Source organism: Plecotus auritus, assembly GCF_963455305.1.
Source record: "Plecotus auritus genome assembly, chromosome: 11".
In the NCBI taxonomy this organism is placed as follows: Eukaryota; Metazoa; Chordata; class Mammalia; order Chiroptera; family Vespertilionidae; genus Plecotus; species Plecotus auritus.
Genome location: NC_137777.1, coordinates 10,472,779 through 10,493,745, shown reverse-complemented (window position 1 = coordinate 10,493,745; position 20,967 = coordinate 10,472,779). Strand labels below are relative to the sequence as shown.

General features: G+C 44.4%; 1 pseudogene across 1 annotated transcript; it reads right to left on the bottom strand.

The window, feature by feature from the left end:
• Nucleotides 1–11,326: 11,326 nt before the first annotated feature.
• Nucleotides 11,327–11,816, bottom strand: LOC308236783 (ATP synthase subunit d, mitochondrial-like; annotated as a pseudogene). Its single transcript has one exon. The product of its transcript is annotated as an ATP synthase subunit d, mitochondrial-like (transcript).
• Between the last annotated feature and the right edge of the window lie 9,151 nt (nucleotides 11,817–20,967).

Here is a 20,967-nt window from a genome sequence, read left to right as displayed (position 1 = left end):
TTATTATGTTCTTGTTACTGTTGGAACAAATTGTCATTGAGATATATTCAATAACTTGGCTGAGCCTGGATTATATTTACTTATTTTTTGCATACCTTATTGCTTTCCATGAAGCATGTAAGATAGTGTTAAATGATGGTGGGTTAAAAAACAGCACTGAAAGGCAGGATGGTCTTTGGTGATTTCTAGAGTCATCCATCCAGGACCCAAAACTATTCGCTGCCAGGTATTAGTTTGTTTGAATCCTGTGAGTCCCTCTTTTCTTACAGATCTTACTTGTCCCCTCCCACCATAATAGGCTAGTGTCAAAGAGAGTTGTTTAACCTCAGGCAAAAGAGTGATTTAGGCAAAGTTTTAATGCCCCTGACCCTGGCTTCTAATTTCTTCTTCCAGTGCTATCTTTACCCTTCCTCATTGTAAGAGCAACCCAGGTCTTTTCCTCTTATTTAATCCTATTCTGGAGAAGAAACAGATAAACCCATTGCCAGTGAGGTGCAAATTGCACACCAGTCTTGGTATGTTGCCTCTCCTAGGAGATTCTTCCTTCCTTCCTTCCTTCCTTCCTTCCTTCCTTCCTTCCTTCCTTCCTTCCTTCCTTCCTCCCTTCCTCCCTTCCTCCCTTCCTCCCTCCCTCCCTCCCTCCCTCCCTCCTCCCTCCCTCCCTCCCTCTCTCCCTCCCTCCCTCCCTCTCTCTCTCTTTCTTTTTCTCTCTCTTTCTCTCTTTCTTTCTTTTCTTTCTTTCTTTCTTTCTTTCTTTCTTTCTTTCTTTCTTTCTTTCTTTCTCTCTCTCTTTCTTGCTTTCTTTTTCTCTCTTTCTTTCTCTCTTTCTTTCTTGCTTTCTCTCTCTCTCAGGGAAATAAAGGCGTAAAGAAAAGGAATTAAAAGCTTTCATGGCAGAACTTTTGTAATCAGTGGGAAGTTGGGCAATTGAGGCACATTTTCATCTGGGAAATGTCCTTGTGGCTCTGGAGAGCACCCTACGCCCTGTGAAGGATCTGCTGGGGGAAGAGGTCAGCTTGGCAATGACAAGACACAGCCATTGAAGGTTTCGTCCTTCATTGTCCTTGGGCTTACTCACTTCTAAGATTTTCCTGTTTATAAATATATTCTGAGACTTGGGTGGAGGAGAGGAATTTGGTAGATAACCCAGAAGAAGAAGAGTACAGGGAGGGTCCTTTAAAGTGTTACGTGAGGGAACTGAACTATTTTTCAAAGGTAAGGTAAAATGACCTAAATATTCTAGTTTCTGGCACTTAAAAATATATCTGGGACTATATATTTTATATAATGGGGTTTGGGTAAAGTTTGTCAGTGTTCTTTTATAATTCACTGTTTTTATTAGAATTTTGAAAAATATCTTTTAATACATGATCCTTGAAGCAAGTCCTCAGGTAGTTGAAGAGTTATAAGGACAAAAGTGTCTACTCCAACTCCCTTCTAATTCCACTCTCCTGAAGATGTTAGATTGGTGTGTTCCCTTTCACAACTTTCTCTGCGTTCTTACAAACCTAGCCATAAAACATATATGTCTATTATAATAATTGTGTAAATACATTTGTAAAATAATTAGTATGTAGTAAATAAAATGTGTATATGTGCATACACATATAGATATGTACAGTATATACACTGAGTGGCCAGATTATTATGATCTCTGAACGCATAATAATCTGGCCACTCATTGTATATCCTATATAATAAAAGGCTAATATGCAAATTGTCCTCTCGACCAGGAGTTCGACCAGCAGGCAGGCCAGCCAACCGCCCATGTCCCCTCCCCTGGCCAGGCTGGCCAGACCCCCCCCATGCACAAATTCATGCACTGGGCCTTAAAACACACAGACACACACACCCACACACACACACACACACACACACACACACATATATATATATATATATAAAATATTAGATAAGCCCTACTATGTGCATTTATGTATGTGTATATAGATGTACACTGAGTGGCCAGATTATTATGCGTTCAGAGATCATAATATATACACACTGAGTGGCCAGATTATTATGCGTTCAGAGATCATAATAATCTGGCTACACAGTGTATATCCTATATAATAAAAGGCTAATATGCAAATTGTCCTCTTGACCAGGGGTTCAACCAGCAGGCAGGCTGGCCAACCGCCTATGTCCCTTCCCCCTGGCCAGGCTGGCCGGACTCCACCCATGCACGAATTCATGCACTAATTCATGCACTGGGCCTTAAATATATGTATATGTATATGTATATGTATATGTATATGTATATGTAAATATATATATATGTATATGTATATGTATATGTATGTGTATATAAATATACACTACTCAGTGTATATCCATATACACATACATAAATGCACATAGCAGGGCTTATCTAATTTATGCACACAAAAAAGAATCATACTAAATAAATTACCTGCAACTTGCATCTTTTCATTTACATTAGGTCCCAGGGATCTCTCCAGGTCACTAAAGACAGATGTAGGCCATTCTTTTAAAGTACAATATCCTATGGCATAGTGGTGTCATAACTTATTTGATCATTGCCTTATGGATGCACATTTCGTGATGTCCAGTGTCCTCCCTGCCCCCAGGAAGGGGGAGATTATAAGCTCTAAGTATAAAGAACATGAAATTGGTAAGAAAAATAAAATCCTGTGGTAAATGGGAAACATTTATAAATGGAGTCACATAGTAGGAACTGAAAATGTCCAAACACATATGAAAAGATGCACAGTTCTCTAGAGTCATAGATATGCAAGTGAAACAATTCAGTACTCATCAGATTAACAAAAATGAAAAGGTTTGTCAACACCGATTGGCGGCAAAGAGCAGGCAAATAGACACCTTGCACTTTGCTGGTGGAAATGTGTATGGTGACCTAGTGGTGTGGTTCAAGAGCAGGACGGTTTGTCCTCTTGATACTGCAACCACATGTTTGGAGGCCTAGCTGACACAGTAAGAGCACTGGTATGTAAAAACATATGTTCAAAGATGTTTACTGTCAGTCAAACTTCAGACCCAGTAATTTTATTTCACTCTGATGCTCACAAGAGAGAAGTCAACAGATTGATTTTAGAAACATCAGAGCAGTGCCAGGTTCATAGTAAGTGCTCAATGGTAACTGTTATTGTTATTGGAAAACTAGAGATAAAACAAAAAGTGAAAAACAAAGAATGATGAAAAAGGAAAAATACAAGCCAGAAGAGATAACCAACCATGGAAAGACATCAGCTAATATTTGTGGGATATTTGTGAGCATGAATTTCATACAGATGTCCCACTCTCCCAAGAACTATAAGCTCCCCAAAAAGGCGGGAGTCATGTGTGTGCTCCGGCTGCCAGCCTGTAATTATATAGTAAATATCAAACAAAAATTAAACGCTACACAGGATGGCTCTAATTATTTGTTCAGATGCGTATATCTGCAAATCAATGTGATTTTGTCCAGAGAAAGAAATGCAAGCTTTCAATCTTTTTCTTACTTTTCTGAAACTATTTACCCTCTGCGCAAATTGTCATTTCATAGCCTTCTATTCCAACATCCTCCTTTGGGCTTCTGGACAAATCATATAAACTTTACAGTGTCATCCATCTGATGTGGATTGCAAGCCCACACAATCGCTGAAGGGATGGAAATGATGCACAAGATAGGTGTCAGCCTAGAGATGCAGGCCAGGAAGATGTGCAGAGGAGAGGGTTGCAAATTATTAGAATGTAATGGGATCAACTACTAAAAAGGAAGAAATGAATCTTATTAAGAAGAGGTGACATTTGAGTCTTGAAGGATGAGTTGACTTATTTCAGGAGTGGGCATTTCATAGAGAGGGAACGCCATATGCAAGCACAGGGCACAGGGAAGGACAGTGCTTTTCCAGGGGCTGGCGTGGTGCACGATGGGAAAAGAGGCCCAGATGCTATTTACATCCGGATCACAAAAGGCAGAAGGAATTGTAACCAGAGGAAGTCAACGGGGGTCTATCAGTGAGCAAAAGGTTCAGAGTTACACTTTTGTGAAGCAAATTCTGGAGACTTTCTTAAGGCTGAGTAGAGACCTGGTGGCAAGGAAGTCACCGAGGACACTACCATGATTATACCGAAGGGACACCGTGCTGTAATGGCTAGGACCATAGCCTGGAGCCAGACTGTTTGGGTTCAAATCACAACCCGTCATTTATTAGCTATGTGGTCATGGGCAGGTTACTTATTTGTTCTGCGCTTCAGTTTTGCAATCTGCAAATTCCGGATAATAAAAGATCCATCTCCTGGGATTGCTAGCTAATATTTTTAAAGTGCTTAACATAATGCTTGATACACAGTAAAAATAAATAAATCTTAGTAAGAGATACTGAACATCAAGACCAAGTAATTGGCAGTAGGTCCAGAAAGGAGGGGGCTGGCAGCGATTGCGAAATATTTATTTTTTAAGGTACGACTTAAGTGCTTTTGGTGACCAGTTGGATGGGAGAGGAGTAAACAGGAAGCATGAGACTCTACAGCATGGCGATGAAGGGCGCAGTGATGAACAGCTAGACTCTGAAGCAACACAACCCCAGGCCCCATGGGCAGGCGCTTGAACATTGCTTTAAACCACATTTCCCTCTCTATAAAATCAGGCTGCCACTGCATTGTACTAACCTCCAATGGCTGTTTTATTTTATTATTTTTTTAAAAATATATTTTATTGATTTTTTACAGAGAGGAAGGGAGAGGGATAGAGAGTTAGAAACATCAATGAGAGAGAAACATTGGTCAGCTGCCTCCTGCACACCCCCTACTGGGGATGTGCCTGCAACCAAGGTACATGCCCTTGACTGGAATTGAACCTGGGACCCTTCAGTCCGCAGGCTAAGGCTCTATCCCCTGAGCCAAACCGGTCAGGGCACCAATGGCTGTTTTAATGCTGAAATCAGAAAACGCATATAAAACACTTAGCACAATGCCCGACAGCTAGTAAGTCCGCAATAAATGTTATTATATTACGATGACATATTATTATGATTCAAAGTTAACATTAAGGATTAGAAGGGGGAGAGACGGAGAGAGGGGGAAATGGTTTATGGTATGGAAGGAACGGAAGAAACACAGCGAGTTCCTTTTTGAACTAGTTTGAGATACCCGTAGGATACAATAGGAGATACCTAGTTGATGAATGGCTCTGGATCTTCTGTGAGAGGTTTGGAAACTGTCAGTATTTAAGTCATGGGACCAGATATGATCACCCGTAGAGAGTAGAGGGAAAAAAGGAGACCAAGATAGCGCCCAGCTTACTGGAGGAGGAGCCAGCAAGGGAAACCAAGGAATCATCGTGTCCCTAAAATGGATACGGTGATAGATGTGTTTTGTAGTTATCTGAAAGCTAGATGTCTATCCACAAGAGTGATCTCATGTCTGAAGTGTTATTGACAGCACGTTCATATGCATTACCTATTTTAACGCTTCTAGCAACCCTCTAACAAAGGCTTCTTTAATTCTGTAAGCTGGAGCTCAGATTTTCAAACGGCAGAGCTAAGATTTGAGACCAGATCCTTTCTGCTCCCAATTCAGTGCTCTTTTCACTGTCCCCAGCGTTGGGCAAAGGAAACAAAGGAAAAAATTAACAAATGGGACGACATCGAACAAAATGAAAAGGGAGCCCACTGTGTGGGAGAACATATTTGCTAATGATACATCTGATAAGGGGTTGATCTCCCAAATCTATAAAGACCTGTCCTTCAGGAACCCAGGCCCTTGCTTTCTAGTGACTCCTCTGTCCCTTCAGGCCTCAGAGTTCTCTGCTGGGTTCTCTGCATCTGGTTGGCCAACCGATGAAGAAAGAGCATGTGAAGGATCTTAGTTGCCTCTATTCAGCAGTGACACATCATGTCCATTGGTGAAGAATATGTGTTTCAGCTAGTACCCATGAAGAGGAACTGGGTCTAGTGAGCACCCAAATTTTACAAAATTCCTGCCATAGGCCAGGAGGGGGACATGGCATAATTATATAAGGAACTTTTTCCACGGAGAGCCTGGTGCAGGAAGAAAACATTTTCAATACATTTTATTTCATAAGAGACAAATTAAGAACACAAATGAGACGGTAAACATATTCAATCTACTTTATAGCTCAGCGCCTGATGTTAAAAGATCCCATCAAGCCCCTTTTATTAACATTTTAGCATTTATTTATAGACATAATTGTGCGCCTGTTTAGGTGGTAAAAGCAGTCTCTTCTAAAGGGGCTGCTGGACCAAGCTGAGTTCCAAACCACTTTTATCGTTGAACTAACACTGGGCAAGCTGAAGTTCCTCAAGTCAAATTCAGGAAGTTTGAGGGCATTTTCAATGTGAACTTCCTGGAGGAAAATGGAACCTTAGCATGGAATAAAGGTAAAAGCATGCGTATTTTTATTTTCTTTCTTAGGGATAGATCAGGTATTTAATCCAAAATTCAAGCACAAAAGTGTTAGTGTGGATAGAAAAACGAACAATTCTTATTCCTAATCCTGACAAGAGCACAATCATTTTGAATAACAGATAAAAGGCTTCACAGTAGGATAAAATAGCACGGTCAGCCATATTTTGTCATCCTCAAGCAAAATATAAGACAGGCATCTTTCTCCTCTTTGTGGCTGAGCTAGAGGGCTTGAGGAGAAGCATCAGCAGGCACTGTAAGAGGGTAGGTGAGCAAGAGAGGAATTCCACAGACAGCTTATAAGCCAAACACACAATTTTCAAAAGAATACTGACATCTTGGGGTAAAACCTTATATTTTTGCTATGTATAATCATATGCCATTGCTTGAAAGTGTATCACCAATACAGCCTTGAAATATGAGATTTCTTTTCATTAACATCCTTGTGAACCTTATCACCAGGTTCAATGTGATTTTTTTTCTTGATATACTCACTCTTTTGCCTGAGGCTGCCTACAGGAGGCCATGTCCCAACTTTCCCATAAAAATGACTTCCACATTCCACATCCCAATTACTCTGAAGGACCTGCCCAAGTTGCCTATAAAACCCTACTACAGTGTACACTACCTCCTAACTAATATTCTACATGTGTTTTTGATCATTGAATCAGATTTTCAAAAGTCAGAATGGTTTTCCACATGGAGTTTAAGTAAACATATAAACCTTTGTTATTTATATACATGTTCAAAAAATAAAATATGAGGCCAAAGTTGTAAAAAAAACACCAAAAAACCCACATTGGATTTAGAGTTGGTCGAGCTCAATTCTCAGTTCAGCCACTTATTCTCAGAGTGACATTGGGAAAGTTAGCTAATCTTTTTGACTCTCCATTTCCTGATTTGTAGTTACCTCTAGGGTTACTGTGAGACTTACATGAGGTAATACGTGCTAAGGGCTTCCATGGTGAAGGGCTTACAGTAGGTGCTTAGAAGGTAAACTTGCCCTTGCGTGTATTCAGTGTTTTTAGGTGCCAACGAAGAAAGGCATTCAGATTAAACCACAGTTCACAGAGAGCTTAAACCAAACTGACCTAAACAATGTAAGAAATTTATTGTCTCATTTATGTAAAAATTCCGGAAGTGGGACTTCAGGCCTGGGTTATACCCACAGGTTCAGAATGTCATCAGGGTTTCAGTTCTATTTCTTTGTGACTCTCCTTCACTTTTTGGCTTTATCTGCAAGTTTACCTCTCCTGTAGCACACGGCTGCCTCCTGTTCCCAGGTTATAGTTTCCTCATTCATGTCCAGGGGAGGAAGACAGCTTCTTCACCCTCAATATCACACAAGATCCCTCCAGTTAGACCAGTTTAGGTCAAGGTCGATCACTGAAATCACTGTGACTAAGGAAATCTGTTTCCTTGTTTGGCTGAGATCAATCAGGACTAACTTCTGGAGCCAGGGTGGGGTGAGGGGGTGGTGGTGGGCTGGATGTAAAGCCTCTCAAATCACAAAGCTGGGGAATTTTTGTCTATTTAAGAATAGGGGAGAGGAGAGAATCCATTGGCAAATACACTCCTTTGGGTTCCTCCTTTCTTCCCATACATACACCTTCAAAAGTTTATGCCTTTAAAACCACATGCATCTCTTTTCCCAAAGGAGATAGCCCTACCCTGGCTGGGTGACTCAGTTGATTGGAGTGTCATCCTGTAAACCGAAAGGTTTCGGTTTTGATTTCCGGTTAGGGTACATACCTAGGTTGCAAGTTCCATCCTTGGTTGGGGGCACTATGGGAGGCAACCGATGGATGTTTCTCTCTCCCTCCCTCTCTCTCTAAAATCAATAAAAACATATCCTCAAGTGAGGATTTTTTAAAAAAGGAGATACCCCAAGACTGATTTTGAACTTCAAATCCAGGATCTGTGGCTGATGTGTCCCTCTCTAGATCAGTTTTTAGATAAAACTCTTCACAGTCAGGTAACTTATGGCTACATCCTGTTATCCCCTCCCATGGGAGAACCTGAAAACGGTTCCTATTTCCTGATCTTCCAATCCTCTCTTTAGAAAAAGAACTGAATGTTAATTGGGCACATTGTTACTATGTTATATGGAGCGAGAAATGCCCCAAATCACAGCCTCCAACTGGATTCAGAAAAGGAAGAGACAGTTAAGATCTAACTGTGAACATTTGCTAGGTACTGGAGGGTTCCAAAGGTTTTCAGAGGAAGGCTAGTCTATGTTTATAGACTATATAAAGCCTTTGAATGCACGGATCATCAAAAGCTATGGGTTGCTCTGAAAGAAACGGCTGTGCCTCAGCATCTGGTAGTTCTGATGCATAACCTGTATTGGTGACAGGAAGCCACTGTCAGGACAGAATGTGGAAAGACAGAATGGTTTTTCTGGAGGCAAAGGGATCAGATAAGGGTCCATTTTATCTCCCTATTCGTTTGATCTGTACCTAGAACATATTCCAAAAAAGTAGGCTGGACTCAGAGGAAAGAGGAGTGAAAGTCGGTAGAAGAAATACCAATAACTTAGGGTTTGCAGAGAGCAGCGATGGCCTGGAACAATTTCTGATGAAAGGGAAAGAACCAAGTGCACAAGCAGAACTGCATTTGAACACCAAGAAGACAAAAATCACGACTGCAGAAGAAACACACAGCTTTGATATAGAGAGTGAAGACATCAAAATTGCTAACGATTTTGCTCACCTTCTCAGTCATCCATTCAAATGGAAACTGCAGCCAAGAAATCAAGGGACGGCTGCCACTCTGATGGGCAGCAATGGAAGAATTAGGAAAGATCGATCTCCAAGAGCAAAGAGGTGTCATTAGAGGGTCTTGGTCTTAGAGACTCTTAGCCTTCTAAGATCATCCATATCCTTTTTAAAAAAATATATTTTATTGACTTTCTTACAGAGAGGAAGGGAGAGGGCTAGAGAGTTAGAAACATCAATCAGCTGCCTCCTGCACACCCCCTACTGGGGATGTGCCCACAACCAAAGTACATGCCCTTGACTGGAATCGAACCTGGGACCCTTCAGTCCACAGGCTGATGCTCTATCCACTGAGCCAAACCAGTTAGGACCATCCATATCCTTATATTCCTAACTAGTGGCCTGGTGCACGGAATTGGTGCACGGGAGGGTGTGGGGAGGGAGGGTGTCCCTCAGCCCGGCCTGCACCCTCTCCAATCTGGGACCCCTCAGGGTATGATAACTGGCAGTCGGACATCCCTCTCACAATCCTGAACTGCTGGCTCCTAACCGCTCGCCTGCCTGCCTGATTGCCTCTAACTTCTTCTGCCTGCCAGCCTGATTGTCCCTAACTGCTCCCCTGCTGGCTTGATTTCCCCTGACCACCTCTGCCTCGGCCCCGCATCCAGGACCCAGGATTCCCTCCTCCAGCCGACCACAAGCACCCGGGATCTGGGCTTCCCTCCCTTTGGTCAGCCATAGGTGCCCAGGCCGGCTGCAGCCACAGGGAATGGTGGGCAGGTGGCTTCGCCTGGGCTGCAGCCTCAAGTGCTGGCGCCCGGGACCGCGGGGTGGGCGGCTTCTCCATCTACCAGGCTGTAACCAGCTGCAGGTGCTGGCACCTGGACTGCAGGCAGGCGGCTTCTCCATCTTCCCTGGGATGCAGTGTGGACAACTTCTCTGCCTGGCGGCTGCCTAGGATCATGGGGCAGGCAGCTTCTTCGTCTCCCAGGCCTCACCCAGCCTCAGGCACTGGGGCCCAGTTTCTCTGTCTCCCCCAGGACGTGGGGCAGGCGGACATGAGGCTTCTGCTGCTGTCTGTGGCCTGGGTTCACGGGGCAGGTGGCTTCTTTGTCTCCTGGGCTGCAGCCAGCCTCAGGCGCTGGTGCCCTACCTCTCTGACCCCCACAGGCCCGGAGCGCCTGGGGGCGGGGCTTCCGCCATGTTTTCAGGTTAATTTGCATACTCACTCTGATTGGCTGGTAGCGTAGCGGAGTGACACTAATTTGCATATTTCTCTTTTATTAGCGTAGGTTACTATGTAAGGATGTGAAAGATAGTGAAGAAGGCTGCTAGGGAAAAAAGTGATGCTTTTGAAATATGGTGCTTGAGGAGAGCTTGACAGCTACCCAGAAAGATGAATGAGTAGACATTGAGCAAATTAAGCCGGAAACATCCCTGAAGGCAAGAAGGACAAAACTGAAGCCACCCTGCTTTGGGCACAACATGAGAAGGCAGGATTCCCCAGAAAAGACAATAGTGCTGGGAAAAATAGAAGGCAGCAGGAGAAGAGGACGACCAAATGTGAGATGGATTGACTCCATCAAAGAAGCCATAGGCATGAGTCTACAGGCATGAGCCAGGCCGTTGAGGACAGGACTTTGTGGATATCATTCATTTGCCAGTATAGGATCACCAGGAGTCAGAGTCGACTCAGTGCACATAACACACACACACACACACACACACACACACACACACACAGCTACCCAGCTAGATGCTGCCTTTCCCAGCCTTCCTTGCACCTAGGTGTGGCCATGAGTCCAAACTGAATGGAATGGAGCAAAAGGCACACATGCAACTTCCCCATTAGATCCTTAAACTGTATTTATTTGTCCTCTGTTTCCTCTCCGCCTCCCTCCCTGACAGCAAGAATGCCATGTGGTGGTGAGCCAGTCAGGCAGAGGAGCATAACAGCCCAGGGAGTGGCTCTCAGAGCATCGGTATCACCCGGGAGCTCATTAGGAATGCTTATTTGGGGATCCCATGCAGACCTACTGATTCAGAAACTATGGGACTGAGGCACAGACATCTCTGTTTTTAAAAAATAATAAATAGCTCTATACAGATATTGCTAATATATATGGAGAAGAAAGCAAGTGACTTTTTAAATTTTTTATTTTATTTTTAATGTCCAGAGTTTATAATACCAGGACCAGAACTTCCTCTCAGACTCAAGTTTATAAATTCTCAATTGGCTTGTGAGGCCAGTAGGGATCCTTCTTTTTGTCTAATTTGGTTTCTGGGAAGACTTCATTCAAATCCTCAATGGTCATCTGGTCCAAATGGAATTATGTTCTTCATCTTCTCCAGCTCTCTCTTGTATTGCTCAATCCTGGTCTTTGAGAGAGACACAAACTCGGCACAACTTTTCACATCTTCTTTTTCTTTAGCATCCATTAGGGCACTGTAGTTATCCTCTGGCACAGGAACCTTCAGGGCATTAAACTTCTTCTCAACGTCATCTGCTAAGCCGGCCTTTGCTACATTGGCTTTGTAGTAAGCCCAGTTGATAGCAGGTGGTTTCTCAGGTAGAGCAGCCAACCTAGAGGTGAGGGTCTCATTCCAGGATTTCAGGGTGTTAGCAATGATCTTCTGGTTTCAGGGTATGATCTCCCCAAAAGCTACCCAGTCAATGGTTTTTAGAGCAAGTTTTCGCCCAGCCATCTTGAGATCCTTCACCAACCTGTCGGCCCACGGTTCACAGAGCAAATAACCGACAAGCAAGTGACTTTTAATAACCTAGAATTATTGTGAGATTTATAAGCGACTAAGGGTGGAGACAATACCCTGCTCCAGATATATTTTCTAGCATTGCCACATTCATGCACACTTTTAGCAGAACAAGAAAGTTAACAGAAACTCTACTTTAATCTATAATGGAAGAGTTTGTAGCAGAACAAAATTTCTATCAAGAAAAACTTGAAAAGTTAGATAAAATGAGAAAGACTAACTGTATGAAAGCTCTGAGTTACTAGGCAGTCGGGGCTCAAACAATCTCTGTTTTAACAAACTCCCCGGGTCATTCTGATACACACTTAAGCTTGAGAACCACTGCCAGGGGTGATTTGTACCCCTATTCCCCAAACATTTGGCAATATTTTGGATTGTCATAGTACGGCGGTGGGGAGGGAGATGGTGCTTCTAGCATCTGGTGGGTAGGAGACGGGAACACAATAGTTGTGTATAGGAACACATGTCATAATGCGCTAGTCAGTCTGCTACAGCAAAGATTTATGCGGCCTCGAATGGCAACAGTGCTGAGGCTGAGAAATTCCTCTCTAGGGGAATTGTGGAATAATGAAATGGAAGAACTGTGGGTTCCTGGCTAACCTTGTAGAGCAAAACCATCTACTTGCCCTGGACTGCCCTCCTGCCCTCCTCGCTCTGCACTGTCCATTTGAGATGGGCTATAAATAAGCACAAACCGAAGAATGTAAACCATCTCAGTAATGTCTTATATTGACTACATGCTGAAATGATAATATTTCGGATATATTAGGTTAAATGAAATATACTTTTAAATCAATCTCACCTGTTTTTCCCTCCAACGTGGCTCCTAAGAATTTATATTACAAATGTCACTTGCATTATATTTCTATTGGACAATGCTGCTCTAGACTATTATATGAAAGAGAAATAAACTTCTATCTTCTTTGAACCACTGAATTTTTAGCTCTTTTATCGCAGTAGGTAAGCCTGGACCTCTTTTTAATAAACACATTCAATATAAAATGGTGGGAGATAACTGCAAGGGAAACTCTTTGTGTGTCTGGTTTTTTTTTTGTTTGTTTTTGCTGCAAAAAGCGTTATTGTTTCATTTGGCCCAGTGCACGGGAGAGGGCTCCAGGGTGGTTAGAAGAAGGGCTAGTAGGTCCGGGAAGAGGCTCAGGTAAAAGCCAGGCCCCAGGGGGTGCAGAGGGGCCCCTCAAGGCCTCTGGGCCCCACAGGCTCCTAGTCGTGCTGGAGGGTGAGCCTTTCGAAGAGATACTCGCCCAGCCCAGCCTGGGGCCGCAGCCTGCGGAGGGGAGTCAGGTGTGGCCCCTCTTCTGGATGAGCTGCACCTCCTCGCCCCGGAAGTGGTTCTGCAGGAAGTCAGGGAGCTGAGGGCCTGCGGGGAGACCCAGGGCCTGCCGCTCCCCAAGGGCCCGGGTCAGGCTCCTCTCCCAGGCCAGGCGGCTGCCATGGCCCCGAGTGCGGCCCCCTCGCCTGGGGAGGCTCAGCACGTCCTGGGAGAGGCCGGCCCGCTGGGGTGGCGGCTCTCAGAGGCTCCGCGCCCTCCGCTGCTGCTCCGCCAACTCGCGGCAGAAGCCCGGCCCTCGGAGCCGCACGTCGCGGTGGAAATGCAGCCCCGAGAGAGGTAGGTGTGGGCCGCGGAGGCCGCTGCCGGCGGGGGGCGCAGCCTTCACCTCGGTGGGGCATTCTGGCGAATGGGGAGCCCCTGGCGGTTCGGTGGGGCATTCTGGCGAATGGGGAGCTCCTGGTGGTTCGGCGGGGGCATTCTGGCGAATGGGGAGCTCCTGGCGGTTCGGTGGGACATTCTGGTGAATGGGGAGCTCCTGGTGGTTCGGCGGGGCATTCTGGCGAATGGGGAGCTCCTGGTGGCCCGGCAATGAGGAGTGAAGGTGGGAGCCCGGTGTGCGGCTGGGCCTGCAGGAGGCTGTGAAGGTGGAGATGGAGGAGACGCAGGAGGGGCGGAGGCTGGAGGCAGGGCGTCCCTGGGGCTGTGCGGCGAACATGGTTGAAGCAGGAGGCAGAGCCGGGCCCGAGGACACTGCCACAGGGAAACTTTTATTTGAAGAAGTAGAGAATGAGAAAACAACAAAAACTCGTAGTCGTCAGCTCACTACCTATATCACAACCTGCTCGACAGGGACAGTGCCTCCTTGGCAATGCCCTGAGCTCTTTGGTCAGCCAACCTGGCAAACCCTGGCTGTGCTCCCTGGAAGGATATCCCTTGTCCCCTGTCCTCTCAGCTCCTCTGAGATGGAGGTTGGTGTACATGCCCTTTTTCAGAGCTGTACTCCTTTGGAGCCCATTACTTGTTGGTGCAAATTTGGGGGTGGGGGGCGGGCTATGACTTACTTTGAAAGTTAAGTAATTACAGGCTGCTGTCAGTGAGGCTTGGGTTTCTTAGGTTGAACCAAATTCCTTAAAAACTTGGAAAGCCTCCTGTCTATTTGCCTCTCGTCCATTCCATAAGCTGGTAATCAAAGCCAGAGTTCTCATTCAGCCATCTCCGAGTCTGGGAATTCCTGTCTCCTAGCAACAGGCTTCTGTACTCTACCCTGCCAAGATGAGCGGGGATGAGCATGTGGCCAAAGTTCATCCTTCCATGACCGTTAGCAGCCCGCGAGGCAGCCAGCCCGCAGAGGTGCCTGGTACTGCGTGGTGAGCGGACACACGGCAGGGCCCTCCCTGGGAGTTTCCCTTCAAGGCACACGGGTCATCAGTGGGTCAGCAGCGGCAGAAGTAGAGGCAGAGGAATCAGGTGGATGTGTGTGGGGGTCACTGCAATGGCCAAGCACTTGAATAGGAAACAGTAGCCCCTGCTGGTGAGGGCAACAAGGCCCACAGGCACAGGCCCTCGGGGAGCTGCAGGCCCTGGTTCTCCCCGTGTTTATATCCTGACTAAGGCTCAGCCTCCGAGTACGATTCTGGGCTCCAAAAAGCCTGGCAGTGTGGCCGGAGAGGGAGGTTTCATTCTGGAGAACAGAGTGCCCTGTCTCTGTAAGAAATCCCTTAGGACCGTGGTCGGCAAACTGCGGCTCGCGAGCCACATGCAGCTCTTTGCCCCCTTGAGTGTGGCTCTTCCACAGAATACCACGGCCTGGGCCAGTCTATTTTGAAAAAGTGGCGTTAGAAGAAGTTTAAAAAATTTGGCGCTCAGAAGAAATTTCAGTCGTTGTGCTGTTGATATTTGGCTCTGTGGACTAATGAGTTTGCCGACCACTGCCTTAGGAGATATCTTTCTAGAGTGACACAATACCACCCCAAGGGAGTATCGCCGCCATGGGTCCCTGCCATGTGCCTGAAGTGCACCCCACTCTGAGGGGTGTTTGTCAGGCACTCTGGGTCCCCTCTCTTGGAAATGAACAGAAGAAAGCCGTCCTCTTAGATTTGTGAGTAGATTTTTCTGGCAGAGTAATGAGCCCCTCTTGCCATTAATCTTAATAGGCTTTGGGGCTAACAAAAATTTATTTTCCCAAGGTCGGAATCATTCTTAAGTGGACTTTGGGAAACATTTTAACCTTTTTGTCACTCAGGCTAAAGAATTAAAACACATTTCTGGCATTTTTTTTCTGGGGTTACTAGGAAGCCAGAGTAAGGTGTGGCTACCCTTGTCTATTTTTCTCTACAAAAACCTTGATGTCAGGGGACATGGGCCCTTCGTAGCTCTGGTTAGTGTTTTTACTTCTTGCGTAGCACACAATCCAAGTGGGTATTTCTAGGAAGTAAAGAAGAAGTGGCATAATGAAGGCAAGTGAAAATGTTTTCATGAAACACACAGGACTGAAAACAGTGACTGCGAACGACACTGATACGCCACATGGTTATTACCCAGGCAGCTGGGTTACCCACTTGGTATGAGAGTCTCAGACTAAATTCTTCTAATGTAAAACAGCGCCTGGCAACCCAACGTCCCATTTTCGCTCAGGTAGAGTGACATAGTAGGAGATGTCACTTTAAATACTCCCAAATGGGAAAGAGAGAGGACAGGTTCAGCGGCTCCATGGTTCAAAGTTGCAGGAAATGGATACGATTCCGCGGTGTCATTCAGATTTAAAGTGAGGGTACTTGAGTGTTCACTGTTTCTTGCAATAAATATAATAGATTTAAGCTTCAGTTTGAACCTAACCATAACTAGATTCCTAACTATCTGGTTTAAATGACTGGTAACATAAGGCATTTTATAATTTCTGGTCCATTAGTGCGATCAGGTCTCAATTAACATTCCAGGACCTGACTTTAGCCAACCCACATGGAAAATTTGAAGTGGGAACATATATTTGGGCAGCCTGTGTCTTTAGAATAGTGTTTGTCAGGTAGTTTGTACTGCCTTTTTTTTTTTTTTTCAGGGATGGACTGGTGGGGATTATCAATCATTTTTCTCTTTATTCCTAACCTAGGCTGTATGTGTTTCCTGTTCAAAGGTGCTCTCTCTGTGTAATGAAAGGGAAAACCCTCCTCTGGGTGTTAAGGTTTTTATCTATTGATCAAAAGCTAAACGACACTTCCCTGCTTCAGTTCCATGGCTGAGCAGAAAGTAAGCTCTCTGCTGCCCCATATTATGCAGACTCATCTTGAAAAACCACACGACATACACCTCACTCCTCCAATACACATCCAGCCTGCTCCTGTGGGGCCACTGTCCGGCTCAGGGAAAGCTGGTAGCTTCTTCTTAAACTCAAACCCATTAAGAGGCGATGTGTCTAAATGACTTGAAAGAGAAACGTTAGAGATTCTCATTCTCCACCCGGAAGGATTTGGCAGACAGGGTCATCCCAGGCAGGCAGCCCCCGAGCAACATCCATAAAAGTGACCAATGCTAGGCTGGAGAAGAGGTAAATATTGCTGGAGGCTGACATCATTGCAGTACTCATAGCCTTGCCAGGGTGTAGACCGTGATCTTGGTGCAAGTGAAAAATATCTATCTTGTTTATTTTCTAAAAGTTTATTTATTTTAAAAATTAAATCTATCGGGGTGACATTGATTTAATAAAATTATATAGGTTTCAAGTGTATAATTCTATAATATATCATCTGTATATTGTGTATTTACTATCCCAAGTCAAATATTTTTCCAACATCATAAATTTCACCCGCTTTACCCTTCACTACCTTCCCCTCATCTCCCTTTCCCCTCTGGTAACCACTGTTGTCTGTGTCTGTGAGCTTTTGATTGTTTGTTCATTTGTTGTTTTCAGTTTTATATCCTACCTATGAGTGAAATTATATGGCTCTTGACTTTCTCCGTCTGACTTATCTCACATAGCATGATATTCTCAAGGTCCATCCACGTTGTCGCAAATGGCAGTATTTCATCTTTTCTTATGGCTGAGTAATATTCCATTGTATATAAAGAACTCATACAACTCAACAATGACAAAACAAATAATCCAATTAAAAAATGGACAGAGGACCTCAATAGACACTTCTCACAAGAAGACCTACAAATGCCCAACAGGTTTATGAAAAGATGCTCAACTTCCCTAGCAGTTAGGGAGATGCAAATCAAAACCACAATGAGATATCACCTCACACCTGTTAGAATAGCTGTCATCAACAAGACAAGAAATAGTAAGTATTAGAGAGGTTGTGGAGAAAAAGGAACCTTCATTCACTGCTGTTTGGAATGTAAATTGGTACAGCCACGATGGAAAACACTGTGGAGGTGCCTCAAAAAATTAAGAAAAGCCCTACTATCTGACCCCAAATCTCTCTTTTGGGTAGCTACCCCCAAAATTTGAAATCACTTAGAAAGATATGTGTATCCCTATGTTCATTGAAGTATTCACAGTAGCCAAGACATGGAAACTACTGAAGTGTCTTTTGATACTTGATATAACTCCTCATTGTATTCAGGATAAAGCCCCAAACTTCTGAGATGGCTCCAAACTCCTGCTTGATGGAGCCCCTCCCTCCCTCACCAGTCTCCTCAGGCCCTTTGCCCCTTTGTTCAATGACTGTCTTCTCCCCTAAGCCTGCAACATCCATGAGGGCAGCCTGGGAATATCTTGCTCACTGGGAATATCACCACCGTTGACATGATACCTGCACAGAGCAGGTGCTCGTTATTCGCTGAGCGAATGAATAAATGAAAGAATGGCTTCACCAATTGCATGCCTGGGTTCACCTATGGGATAATCTGTGTGTTAAAAGACAGCTAAAATCTATGAAGCCAAAGATTTTAACTCTTTAGGGATGAATGCAGGTGGAAAGAGTTGGTATATCTGACTGGCCATGGAATGGTACATTCTATTTACTCTAAATAGAATTAGAGTAAAATTGCAAATTAGAGATTTAAATGAAATGTCCAATAGCACTTGTTTTTCTTCTGGTCTAAAATGGGATAGGGGTGGGCTGGCGGTTCCAGGATACATCTCATCTCTGGATGTGACCTGACAATCTACAAATACTTTTAGCCTCAGCAGGATGGCTGTCTGTGTTCTCCTGTGTGCTTTTACATGTTCATGTGGCTTTTGCAGGGGTCGCTGGAAAGCTTCTCTGTAGATTAATGTGTGTCTCTGGTTCTATTTCCATGCCATTTTGGAAAGACTATAGATGTAGAGCCTAGTTTGGCTGCATGAGACTCCTTTCTTGGAAGAGTTGGCAATTTTCCTGATGCCTGACTAGCTAGCTACTCACTAGTTCGAATAGGAACAAGAGGTGAAGGAGGTAGGCATAGGCTACAGACAGACATTTGCGAGCCCAAACAAAACATTCTGAATGGGACTCATATAATAAACAGATCTCCAACTTCCGTGCCACAAAGAGTCTGGATGGATGGTATTAGAAGGAGGAGGCTTTCCCCCAATTTTTTCCTAGCATCAGTTAGAGCCAGATTCATATCTCACTTTTATCAAAGTAGGTAATTGATACAGATGCATTTAGACAAATGCACCCAGAGAGACAAAAACTTCCATCTACTTCTACATGATATTAGTAATGACTCTATATGATTGTGGCTATCTTCCAAATAATCATGATCAGATTATTATGAAAGGTTTTGCACACACATCCCAGAAATATAGTTCCTATTTATTTGGCCCTCATTAGATATGCAATTTAAATTACCTGTAGACTGCTAACTTCTCCTCTTACCCACAGGAGATGAAAACTGCTGAGCTATAGATAGAAAAAAGAAAAACATCAATTTCCTTCTCTCTCTCTATCCTCTGAGAAGTTAGTGTACAGATACAAGTGAACATGTGCCAGACACTACTAATTGCCTATCTCAAGATTTATTTTTTCTTCCTTCTTAATAAAAGAACCTGATATTTAGTGAGGCATATTGCCTCCAAGATAAAGGGGTATATTTTCAAGGCTCTTTGGTAGTTAGGTATTGTCATATGCTTAGTTTCTAGCCAATAAGATATAAGCAAAGCATTGCGTGGAAATTCACATCACAGGTGAAAAGGTGTACCTTTCTTTTTTCTTCTATCTCAATCCTGCTGATTGGAACTCACATGTCATGGCTGGAGCTCCAGCCATCATGTTGGACCATGAGGACAGTGGAGAGGGGAACTGGAAGAAGCCTGGGACTTGGATGTACCTCAGTTGTGGTTGACATATTTCCTGTCTTTTGCATGGGAGAGAAATAATCTTGTAGTAAGCCACTGTGTGTGCATGTAGCCAAATCTAAGGCTTACTGTTATACTGTGAACAAGGAAAGAGTGGGTGGAATGAGTGCTTGTTCTTGGCACCCAGTGTCTGCATACAGCAATAACATTTTCCTGGAGTGCGGACATTCCCCCCCAGGCAATATGGGAATCTCATATCAGTCAGACATTCACTTCTCAGAGGGGTCAAAGCAGCAAATGGCCAGATCTGTTTGATTGGGTTATTGGGCCTGAGCTTTCTGTCCCAGCGTGAAAGCATGATTGTGGTCTCATTGGGGGAAAACATCTTCCTTTTTAATACCATCCATCCAGACTCTTTGTGGCACAGAAGTTGGAGATCTGTTTATCTATCATTAAGAGAACACATGGGGGAGGGAGGCTATATGTTGAGCTTTTTACAATATGACTCCAGGTGTGGTAGTTGTTTTTATTAAAGACTAGAGGCCTGGTACACGTATTTGTGCACCGGTGGGGTCCCTCAGTCTGGCCTGTACCCTCTCATAATCCAGGACCCCTTGGGGGATGTTGGACTGCCGGTTTCGGCCTGATCCCCGCAGTCCAACATCCCCCAAGGGATGTAGTAGTGCACGAAGCAGCATGCGGCCAGGGAAGAGCCTGAGCCTGGGTTGGGTGCCACACCACTCTCGCTCATCCCGGCCTCGCCGCACTTGTGCTTGCCAGCCGTGACCCCGGTGTCTGGCGCCCCTTGGTCAGCTGAGTGGCGCTCCTGCTATGGGAGTGCACTGACCACCAGGGGCAGCTCCTGCATTGAGCATCTGCCCCCTGGTGGTTAGTGCATGTCATAGCAACTGGTCCACTGGTCGTTTGGTCATTCGGTCGCTTAGGCTTTTATATATATAGAAGCTATTTTGAAATTCAGTCAGAATTAGTGGTATGCTAGAGCTGGCATGTACTAGCTCATGAGAACACCTCTTCCCACTTTTATGCTCAGTGATACCCTGTTGGTAGTTTGAAATTGGCCTTGTTGGGAGAATTTACATTACAGAAATCAGCAAACACTAAAAATCAATTGTTATTTTTTCCCCCAGAGATCCCATTTATTAGCAGACCACTGGCTAACACTGGACTATTGTTCTAAAAATATCTTCCTCTTTTTTTTTTTTATTGAGCTATCAGAGAGAGTCTGGGTCATAATAATTACTTACACAGGTCAGAGCTTTATGAGTTTCCATATGCTTTCCCTGACACTGTATCATTTGAGCATTATAACCACCTATGAGACAGGCAGATGAAGTCTTATCATTCCCTGTATAAAGGAGGGGCTGAGTTTAGAGATGTGCCTGGTGAATGAGGAGTGAAACTGGGATCAGAAGCCCATGCTGTTGTTTCTTATTCCTCCTAATTCCACAGGAATCAACTGGATTTTCCCAGGAATATAGTATAGGCACAAAACTAAGGAAAATCTAATTTTGAGGGGAAAAACAAATCAAGGAAGACAGTAATTTTTTTCATCATCA